At 45.1% G+C, this 11,378-nt stretch overlaps 1 long non-coding RNA gene across 1 annotated transcript; it reads right to left on the bottom strand.

Annotated features, from left to right (window-relative positions):
* Positions 1–6,099: 6,099 nt before the first annotated feature.
* LOC123167876 (uncharacterized) lies at positions 6,100–10,463 on the bottom strand. Its single transcript, XR_006484121.1, has 3 exons — positions 10,076–10,463; positions 8,344–9,987; positions 6,100–6,494 (listed from the first exon to the last, which is right to left on the bottom strand). It is a non-coding gene; the product is annotated as an uncharacterized lncRNA (long non-coding RNA).
* Positions 10,464–11,378: the final 915 nt, after the last annotated feature.

Genomic DNA, 11,378 nt, shown 5'->3' with positions numbered 1-11,378 from the left:
CTACTACCTTCATGAAATCCTCAACCGCACCTGGGCTGTTCTGTCTCAAGTCTATAGTGAAGAAGATCTGAAGACAATGGGTCTCAAGGACGATCTTGACTAGGCTACACCTCCTCCGAAGAAGTACAAGAAGGTCAAGGTTCCTTCCTTGGTGGCTAGCTCCTATTCTTCATCACGTGACACTGAAGAAAATGAAGATTTGGACGACACTGCGGCAGGCCCTACTCCAACAACCGACCCCAACAACGCTGGCGCTCCTTCATCACCTTGATATTCTTCAGGGGCGTTAGTCCTCATTTTCAACCCTTTTGGTCATTTGATGACAAAGGGGGAGAAATTTGAGTTAGTCTTCAAGCGGGTCTATTATATGGGCATTTTTTTCTAAGTTGCAACTCTCGTTCTTTTGAAGACTTTGCTGGATCGAGTTGTAAACTTAAACTCTATGGTGACCTGATACTTTTGCTGTTTTTTCTGCATGCTTATTCCTCATTAATGTTATTGCACGCATGCTGAATTACATCAGTCACCATATTTCATCATGCATTTCAAATTCTTCATATATTATGTCAAATGCGTGTATGAATTACAAGATATAGGGGGAGATCTCCATGATTCAACTCTTCAAGTGTGCATTGCTTCAAAAGCAAATTCCTCACTATGCACATCTTGAGGGGGAGTTCTTCTATATCTTGCAATCAAATTCCTCAATATCAGTATTTACACTTCATATGTTTATCCCCGTTGAAAACTTAACCTATATTGTCATCAATCACCAAAAGGGGGGAGATTGTAAGTGCATCTAGTGCCCCTTAGTGATTTTGGTGTATTGAAGACTTATAGGTTAAGGGACTAATGCGTTTGTGAGTGTACACAGATCTATAAGTCTATGAGGAGTTTGATGATTACAGAGAAAGTCGACCCCTAAAAATGAAGTTCTTCGACTGAAGACTTTGGATTTCTGAAGACTTTCTGAAGACTTTGAAAGTGAAGAAATTGGTGTGACCTTGAAGACTTGGTATTCATTTGAGGAATATGAAGCGTGAAGACTTTTGTTTTCGTAGTTTCATTTTCTCTTTCTTGAGTCATAGGAAACACCGTACTGTTAAAGGGTGTCGAGGAAATACTAAGGAAAAATTTCCATGTGATGCTCAACTCAAAATCCTACACCTACCAATCCCTTCGAGTGAAGCCATTGGAAATCTCATACAGTTCAGTCATATTCTTCAGTGATAGAGATGAAGTTCTTCTGGTCTCTGAGGAATTTGTTCTGGCTGAGGAGTTAGGAATTCGCCAGTGCGGATTGCCTACATAGTGAGGAACATGATAGCCCTGAGGAATTTGAACCTCAAATTTCCGACCGTTGCTGTGCTATGCGCCAGCTGTCCCAAAATATCTACCCACCTAACGGTCATATCATTGAAGGGCATTTATGTCTTATCATGCGGGCTGCTCCCTAGGCTATAAATAGCCGCCCCCTACAACCACTAGCTGGTTGGCTGCTCCGAGAGAAACTGACACTTGTCATTTGAGAGCGTCCTATCCTCCGAGGACTTTGAGCGAAAATCATCAAGTGAGGAAAAACCCCAAACCCAAAGTGATTGAGCATCACTGAAGAGATTGATCCTGCGTGGATCCGACGCTTGTTACCTTTGAAGACTGTGCTTCTTCCAGACGGTTAGGCGTCATGGTCTAGAGCATCCAAGAGGAAATTGTGGATCGCCGAGTGACCGAGTTTGTGAAGGTTCGGAAGTCACCTGAAGACTTACCACGAGTGATTGGACGAGGTCTGTGTGACCTTAGCTCAAGGAGAATACGGTGAGGACTTGGTGTCCTGGACTGTGTGTTCAGGACTGGGTGTCCGGGACTGTGTGTCCTCAGGTTTAAATACCTAGCCGCTCCAACCAGACGTACAACTGAGACAACAGTTGGAACTGGTCTACCAAATCATTGTCTTCATCAAGCTTACTGGTTCTATTTCCTCAACTCTTTCATTTCCTCATAACTGTGTTGTGCACTTGTTCATATCTGTGTTTGAAGACTTTGACTGAAGACTTTCTCAATTTCCTCAGTTCAATTTCTTCAGTCTGTTTGTCTTCATCCTGTGCTATCCTGTGTTTACGCTTTCTGTGTTCTGTGTTTGTCTTCATTTCATCATGATGACCATGCCTATGTTCTGCTATGCTTACTCTTGAGTACTTATTCCGCTGCAAGTAGTTCTTCACTAAGGAATTTCCTCACCCGCAAATTCCTCAATGAAGAATTCATAAAAATCGCCTATTCACCCCCCCCCCTCTAGTCGATATAACGCACTTTCAGTCGTCCGCCATAGATCGGATTGGGAAGAGGAAAGGACGAATTGGGTAGAGCAGAGGATGGAGAGAGTGGAGTGGACTGAGATCTAGGGTTCATCGGAGGGGGTATACATGGGGTCGGAGTGGGCCGGGCTGATGTGGCGGACGCGCACTGGCCGCCCCATATTTGGGCTAGATATGGGGTGCGCTAGACAGCCCGGGCATCTGAGGATGGTTTGAGGCACCCGGGTGGATTGTTTTTTGTGACCGGTTACTGACCAGTCAGCCTGCCCGGCCGTTTCAGATGTGTTTGAGGCCCACGGTTGTAGATGCTCTTAACTAGACACAATACAACTTAGAGCATCTACATCCGGACTTAGCAAATTCGACCCCTCAAACGCCCGTAGACGCACCCGGGCGCATCCACAGACACTAACCGGCCGGTCAAGTGTCATATCAAACCCTTCTCACAACCAGACACCTCAATTAGCATACCTGAAATCCATGCAGATGCAACTACGTAAATGGTTCATTACATCGTCCGGCCACTATAGTAGGCCACCAGACTACCGAAATTTGGCATGTTTGGCTATGGTGGAGAAGATCGTCCATGACTGCCCTTGCCCTTCCCGGCACCATTGCCATCCTTCTCGTGGAAGTACCGGTCGAAGACGCAATAGACATCGAGCCGGATCTAGTCGGAGCTGTCCTCCTTCTCCCCCTTGGTGGTAGTCCGGCCATGGCACAGACCACGCGATTCCGCTCTCGGGCGAGGTGTTCGTCTGCTGCCTCTTCTTCACAATGCGGGCGCGGATGGCTTCCTCCTCTACGGTCGCCCGCGCGGCCGCATCATCCTCCGCCATCACCATGTTGGCAGCGAGTTGGGCCTCGGTGCCCCTTATCCTCTTCTTCCCACGGCAGGCACACCTGTACCAGTGGGACTTCTACTCTGCCGGACTCGTGATGGGGATGGAGAGATTTGAGGGCTGTCTGGAACGCGATGATCCCGCCACACAGAATTCGAGTGCCTGTTGAGCCAACGCTATGGAGCCGTGCCGGATAGATCCAGCCATCGGCTGGGCGTTATCCTCCCGGGAGCAGCAGAGTGCAATGCGTACGGCCATTGCCTCCTCCAACCCGCATGGTATGACACCCCAGTCGGTGGATCTGGACTGGTCGGAGTCAGATCCGCTGCCCGCCATGCCCGAGACGGCCGGAGATCGCCGGAGATGACCTTGGGTGGCGGAGAGGAGGTGGAGTGAAGTGGCTAGGGTTTAGTCCGACGAGTAGATGGGGAGGAATATATGTGGGGTCGGGTGGGCCAGGGTAGTTCGGGTCCGACGTGGAGAATGCGCCCAGGCTCCCCCCTATCTGCCCCATATTTGGACTGGATATGAGGGGTTCCGGTTAACCCGGGCATTTGCAGCCCGTTTGAGGTACCCATTTGGGTCGAATTTCTGTGACCGGGCGGTCCGCCCGGGTGTTTGAGGCGTGTTTAAGGCGTCCGGCGGTAGATGATCTTAGAGTCCAACTGTGACCTACCGTGTATAATATGTACGAAACAATCCAAAACAAACTCCACCTTGGTGAATATTCTCCTCCATCTTGCATTAGTTCATGCGTCAAACTTTTATGTAAATTGGACTAAGTTTATCCCATGAGCATCGCTGCTACTCCCAAACTCCATGTGACTCCACCTGCAACTGTAGTCCATTCTTTTCTTGATCACATTCACACTAGAGCTAAATTGATCGAGTTCCTCTTTACTCTAGTTTTTGCTCCCAACTTTTGGAGTATCCGTTCAACGCCAACACACACTGAACATAGATCCGCGTGAAATTGAACACTCACTTATTAGGTGCCACACATAAGAGTTATCTGAACTCAACATACGCTCTTTCTTGACCGCTTCTCCAAAACTTGAAGGAATTTCACTCTTCCTTGTTATCATCCTGAGTCAAATTCATAGTTGTCTCACCACATTTCCGACCATTAGAGCCCTGGCCCATCTCTCTGTCTCGTGCTTACCGCACGCCTCGTCCCTATTACTGTGTCGAGCCTCCGATGTCCCGGCCGAGTCTCTTTCATATGTATGGATGTATATATGGATGAACACTAGTATGTTTATGTTGGAAGAAATATGTAGAGTTTGTGTAGTGTGTTTGTGTGTGTATGATGAAATGTATGTATGGATGTATGGATGAATAGTATGTATATGTTGGATACATCTAGTTAATTAGTTCATATATATAAATGTAGGTAATTAGCTCACATATATACATCCCGTTATATATCATATACATCCGACACTATAGCTAGTATGTTTCTGTTGGTTCATAATTAGTAGTTCTTTTCATAATTAGTTCATACATCAAGCTTTTTCATAGTTAGTCCTTACATTTGAACTGGCTAGCTAGGGCTAATTAATTAGAGTTCTTATTGCATATTTGAATGATGTATTTATCGTAAATGTTGGAATAAGTAGATCTATGTATTAGAATACGTTTTGATTTATAAATAAGTAGTGTGTAATTTAAAAATAAGTAGTTTGTAATTTGTAAATAAGTATGCAATGCTTTTGAATAAATACTGAAATACAAACTGTGCTACTTGTTGGAACGTACATGCATATCTATATAAGTAGATGCATGTGGGTAGTAATTTCTCGTGTATGACAAACATTTGAATGCAGTGCTTTTGAGCACGCCATCCACGTCGGTGTAGTTGTCTAATCACCCTGATAATCTTCTTGACCTGATCTGTATCAAGGTCACCCTGCTGCTCCATCGCGTCCGCTTCACCTCTGTATGCAGGTCGTGGTGAGCCACTGCCATCGCAGAGAGGCAGGCGGCAAAAACCGCCTTACCCTGGCTGGTCTTCCCCGGCAATGACTACAAGAAAAAGCGTGTATACTGCCCTGACGACAATGGTGTCCTACAGATCCCTCTCGTGAACGAAGCGCTCATCAGCAAGAAGTTCGTGGGAGCTCACGATGGGCCTGGATCGCAGCGCTAGGGGACAGCATGCAGGTTGCGATCGTGAACCTGTGTTCCGGTGTTGAGGTATCGCTCCCGGCTAAGGACCCGAGCACAGACTTCTCAAGCAAGGACAACTCAATTCGGAAGGTTATCTTTTCGGAATCTCCAACCTCAAGTGGCTGCATCATTGCCGTCATCACCCCGCGACACGACATCGCACTCTACAGGATTGGTTGTCCGGACAGCATGTGGAGGACAAACCAATTTTATAAACATCTAGTTATCGACATCATATTCTGCAACGGACACCTCTATGGCCTTGCCAACTCTGAGTATCTGGTCCGGTTCGAAATAGGTGCGAACAAAGATGGAGGGCCGGTGATCACCGACGAACTACGCTTGTTGCATATCCAAAATAGTAGCATCCCAGTTTGTTTCCCCAACTACATCATTGATCTGCACAACAAATTGGCAATGGTGGTGAAAATTCACAGGGGAGGTAGTCGTGATCCTTTCTTCAACGTGCTTGAGATTCTTGACGAATTAACAACACTAGTCGTCAACCCGTGCAACTGCACGGGCTAGCATTATTATTATGCACACACTTCTGTAAGCACGTGTAGGAACATTTAATAGAGTAATCTATGTTTGGGAACACATTTCTAACATTCTTTTGTTACGTAGTAGAAACTCGATATAGTTTTTCTTGGTTATTGGTCAAGGAAAAAATAATTTGTGGTTAGGCAAGGAAAAACAACATGCACTATGCACGAAATTTCCTTGTGCACAAACATTGAAACAAAGTTTCCAGTTCTCCTTTGGAGAGATGTACATTCAAATGACAGAATACGTACAACATGTGCGTTCAAATAGGACAATTACTCAAAGGAGTATACCCATAGAAAAATTAAACTTAATAAAAGAACACTCTTCATCTGAAACACTGGTAATTATACTTCGCTGAGAACTTAAATAACTTTTGATAAAAAGAAGGCATAGGAGAAAGAAATCCTTGGTAGCTCATAACCTGCAATGTCATATTGAGGCGTAACGTAAATATGTAATTTAGCATCTTTAAGCTGAACTAAGTTGGATATGTGGTTTCAGAGGATATACTTTTCGCCAACTTACTCATGAGCAAAACTCTCCTTAGTGAAGAACAAAGAAAAAACCATGGTGAGCAAAGAAAAACTCCCTGTTGTTGGACAATGATATGAGAGAATTCCTACAAAATAGATAAGAATATGTGATACTTTTAGTTCTAAAGAATATATTGCATTTCTGACACTGGAATGATTACCATTCTTATAACCGACATGATGTATCCCTATTAGTGTCAAATACCCTAATTCCAGAACAATGGTGACTTAAGTAATCTGCAATCATAGGTAAAATGTGCGCCCTATAAAAATGAAAATCATGTAATAAGATGGACCACCTATAAGATGATTATTTGGAGGGGTAAACTTTGGAAACTTAAACGCTCCTACAATAAAAAAGAAGAACAAAATCATTCGGAAACACTAACGCCCACACGTGTGGCACTTCTCCAACTCGCCCACACGCCTGGATCATCGTCCAATGCAGTTTGCACGAATCTTGACACAAAAAGGTGGATTTGGTGTGCCACGTAGGACGGGGCTGGTGTGTGGGCATTGGAGAGTTTGCCCACACGCCCCGCATCACGCTGTTTGCCAGCTGCGTGTGTGGGCGAACTAGTTTCTGCCCACACAGCCACCACCTAGTCCATGCGCGTGTGGGCGAACTGCTTTTCGCCACACGACAACTCCTACGTTGTGGATGGCAACTGCAGTTACGCGAACGTGGCAACTTGGTACACACACATGGCAACTGTGATTCTTTGCTAGACGGCAACTGCAGTTGCGCGTACGTGGCAACCAGATAAACACACATGGCAACTGTGATTAACCATACATGGCAACTATGGTTGGACCACACGTGACAACTAGGTAAACACACATGGCAACTACTGTTTGACCATATGTGGCAAGTAGTTAATCACACACGGCAACTACGGTTTGATTACACGCGGCAACTACCATAAATTAGACATGGCTACTATAGTTAACCAAAACAGATAGAGTTGCCATGCTTTTACAACTACACTTGCCATCCCGAATAACTACATCTACCATCCCGGATGGCAACTAAATCGTCATCCCGCGGGTACCTAACGTAGCTGCGCCAGGACGTGTGGGCATTCTTGCTTCGTGCCACATGCGCGAGGTGGAGATGAGTAGTACTTGTTGGACGTGTGGCACGAAATAGCCGCGCCCACACGTGTGGGAAATTCTAATGGACGCTCACACACAGCCTGTGTGGGCTGCCTCGTGCTCACACCACACACGATGTGTGGGCGGATGCCTAATATACCACACGTGTGGCAGTTATCGGCGTCCAAATCATTAGCAAGTATGAGGGCAGCATGATGCCGATCAGTCGTAATGATGACTAAACATGAGAGAACACATGACTAACTCTCAAGAAACCAAGAGAGAAGGTGAGGTCCAACTGAAAATTGAACAAATAAACAACCCCCTTGGTTGCTCCAGAAATCGCAGTGCCCCAGACTTTTATGCCTTATGCATGCAAGCCTACATGCGAAATAAAAAATAGCAATTTAGAGAGAATATTTCTAAGAACTAATTTGAACATTGTCTGAGATAAGAAAAAAGACCTCAAACTCACTACACAAATTCGTATTTATACTACAGTATGTGTGTTTTCAGATCATTTAACTTTTTGTAACTTGTCATTACCAAAATTGTCCGGTAAAGAACATAGATGAGGGCCTAGGAGTAAGCCTAAGAAAATAGAGAAAGAATAAATAGTACTTCTAAGAATATCTTGCACATTCACAAAGTTCTAGTAATACAAATTACAATTTTTGTTGATGACCCTTGAAGTATTACCATCTTTTCACCAGTAGGACTGAGAGCAAGCCCACAAAAATAGACAAAGCATAAGTAATACTTATTAAGAATATCTCACACGGTTAAACACTTGTTTATTAGTACGCATGGGACTGTTGTTGATGACCCTTGAAAGCTTACCTTTTTTCTCATCCGTATAATGTAACCCCATATATATGCGCCGAATAATCCCACTCCAACATGTGGATGACTTAGGCAGCAGCAGAATACAAATGTTGGAAAAAGGGGGAAATAGGAATCATGCAGTCGCAAAAAATATAAATATAAAGGCTCCCTGAAATAGCAAATAAAGAAGAAATATTAGCGAGTTGATGGCAGATTGGTGCTGATCAGCCGTGATAATTACCACATTTGAGAACACATAACCAAGTTTTTTGTCTCGATCCCGTTTTTCTCTCGGTAGAGGCTGGAAGACTCGGTTTCCGAAAATCTCGGAAATTTCAGGGTTTTTCTGTCCGAAATTGTTCAAACGAATTTTGATTTGAAATTTTCTTGTCCCAAAATATACAGCAATTTATCTAGAATGCACACGAACTTGCGCTTGTTCCAGTGGTTTGGTCACGATGCACGTCCTGCTGAGGTCGTGGAATTCATTCTCTCAGCCGCCCTTTTTCCATTTTGGCACCGGCAGAGCAAGAGTAAGACACCAAAAAATAGAAGTACCTGAAGGAGATCTCAATCCTGCAACCATCAGGAAAGGATATGGTAGTTGTTTCCGCTGTGATGAGCTTTGCCTTGTGTTCCAGTTAACGTAGGGCACCTATATGATCGTTTGCGTAATTCGAATTCAAATTATTAAAAAAATTGGCTGAGAACGACATCTTGGTGGGTAACAGAAACGCTGGTTACCGACCAGTTTCTAGAAATTTCAGCGAGGAAAAAAACGCTGCACATAATTAACTGAACTACCAAGACATCAAGAGATTATGAAGTCAGACTGGATATTTGAATAAATCGTTTGAGTTGCTCCAAAAATTGGTAGCACCAACCTGCAATCGTTTGAGTTTCTCAAGTTATATGGTATGCAGGAACGCATGGTTATTTCAAAACATGCAATTTATATAGTAAAGATGGCAGTATATGCACTATGGTGGAAAGATGAGTTTAAATACTTACAATGGTACTTGTTAACCATCAGGAGGGGGCCAAATAACTTGTTGGAATTAACCACGATTAGTGGCCATATCCGGACCACACTTGGACCATCACCGCCGGCGCTGTGCGTTCCGTTGTTCCGGCTGATCGATCCCATAGCTAGCTTAGGCTATAGACAGGCTCCTTGCGTGCGTTCTCCAGGATTCAATCAACGTCCTTAAGTTTGACCGATCCAGCAGGTTGCTTAGGCTATAGCCATCCTTCTTACGTACATTCTCCAATAATCAATCAATGTGCTTTAGTACGGGTACTTTGTATCGCCGGAAAAGCCATTAGTTGAAGCCTGCACGTCCGTACATCTTCATGGAGGAAACAACTCTCGTCAAAGCGACGCATCATTGGGACCTGCGCCAACACAAATTCTACCTCAACAATTATTGTGTTTGTGCGAAAAACAAAATTCCTTTTGATCCAGTCCGAGAATCAGCCGAGAAACAAATATATAATGTCCCAATAAAAAGTATCAGGCTAGTATCTATCGGCCAGCTAGGTTTGCCCCTTCTCTTGCAATCGTTTTACATCACGATCCTTTTTATGCCTCTGCACCCACACCAATACTCCAACTGCGTGAGCAGCCCTTCTCTTGTAGACTCAACCACGCTGCAGATCCTACAAAGTGCAGCGATAAGAACATGCATCAGGCATCATCAAGGTTAGGGATCGTGGCAGCGCCGACCAGCCGGTCAGCGACGATTACCAGATTGACCAGTCTCCTGGACGCCAGTACCAGCGAGGGGTGACTCAGGAGACATGGACACCACACGGAGGGGCGCGCTGCAGGTCGGAGGAACCACGAAGACGATCCCAATGACCGGCGGATCTCCGCACCAGAGGATGGAGCTGCAGCTAGGCTTCACCGAGGAGGCGTTTGCGGAGGCAGAAGGTCGAGGCGACGGCCGGACCTGCAGCTAGGTTTCACCGAGGAGGCGTTTGCGGAGGCAGAAGGTCGAGGCGGCGGACGGAATCAGGTGATGCAGCGATGGCGGCCAGGAGACAAAGAGGCTATGGCTAAAAGATGCATAACCTAGTTTTGACCTAGAAGGAGAGAGTCGTGAGATTGGGAGAGAGGTATAGAGAGAGGTCGTGAGATTGGGAGAGAGGTATAGAGAGACGGCTCACACTTTTTTTAATGTAATTTCTTATTAAGGGAGTTTAATGTAATTTCTTATTAAGGGAGTTAGCGAAAGATCTACACCGTAATAATTCGGTCCCACCTAAGATAAACGGCTCCTAATTTCTAATTAACGTGCTAATTTCTTGGGAGTCTGTAATTAGTATTGGTAGAGATAGGTAGATAGATAGATAGATAGATAGATAGATTGTACACTCACAAGTGGTAGGAGGTGACGAGCTTGGGTGATTATGCCTTGTTTTAAGAGAAAATGTGGTCCAAATTGGTGTATATGCCATATGCTAGGCGCGGCGAGGTGCGGAGTGTTAACCAATATTGTTGTCAGCGCATCATACAAGGATATTGTTAGGAGGTAGTTAGTTAGACAACTTATCTCTGTATTCTATCTCTATCTCCTTCCCTTGTATATCTCTCCCGTATGGTTAGATTGTAACCACTGGATCCCTTGTACTCCAAGTCATATCAATACAAATACATGCGGGTCACCATGTTACGGTGATTGAGATGCTTAAACCATTATTCAACATGGTAATCAGAGCAGGACTCTTCCACCTCGTCTAGCTCATTCCCATCTACCCTCCATCGACAGAAACCTATCCCTAGCTCGCCTCCACCCACCCTCCATCGACAGATCCTACCTTCCACCGATCATCCCAGGAACCATGTCCTCCTCTAGCTCGGCCATCTTCTCCGGCCTGAACAACACCACCTCCGAACCACTTTCCCGTACCAACTATGTCCTATGGCGCGCCCAGGCCAGATCACAGATCATGGGCGCTGGCCTTTTTGGCTATCTCGATCAAACTATCCAAGAACCCTCCAAAACCATCACAACCAAGAGCGCCGATGGGAAGGATCAGGTTGTCCC

The sequence above is a fragment of the Triticum aestivum genome, chromosome 7D, assembly GCF_018294505.1.
Source record: "Triticum aestivum cultivar Chinese Spring chromosome 7D, IWGSC CS RefSeq v2.1, whole genome shotgun sequence".
NCBI lineage: Eukaryota > Viridiplantae > Streptophyta > Magnoliopsida > Poales > Poaceae > Triticum > Triticum aestivum.
This window is presented reverse-complemented; position numbering and strand designations above follow the sequence as displayed.